The sequence below is a fragment of the Eurypyga helias genome, unplaced genomic scaffold (assembly GCF_000690775.1).
Source record: "Eurypyga helias isolate BGI_N326 unplaced genomic scaffold, ASM69077v1 scaffold27773, whole genome shotgun sequence".
In the NCBI taxonomy this organism is placed as follows: Eukaryota; Metazoa; Chordata; class Aves; order Eurypygiformes; family Eurypygidae; genus Eurypyga; species Eurypyga helias.
The window spans coordinates 421-625 of NW_010239641.1; positions in this window are offsets into that span (position 1 = coordinate 421).

Below are 205 nucleotides of genomic sequence, written 5' to 3' on the forward strand. Positions count from 1 at the left end.
TGCAGCCGGCGGCCCTTGCTTTTCCAGGAATGCGAGCGGGATGCTGCCCGTCAGGGATGCTCAGCATCCAGCCCCAGGATAGCTGAGCTCTCCTGTGCCCCATGGGGATGCCTGGGGTGGCTGTCCTGTTGTATCTAGCTCTGGGCCAGGTGCTTGCTGGGAAAGCGGGTGCTGAGCTGGCTTCAGTGATCTTGGACAGGATGGG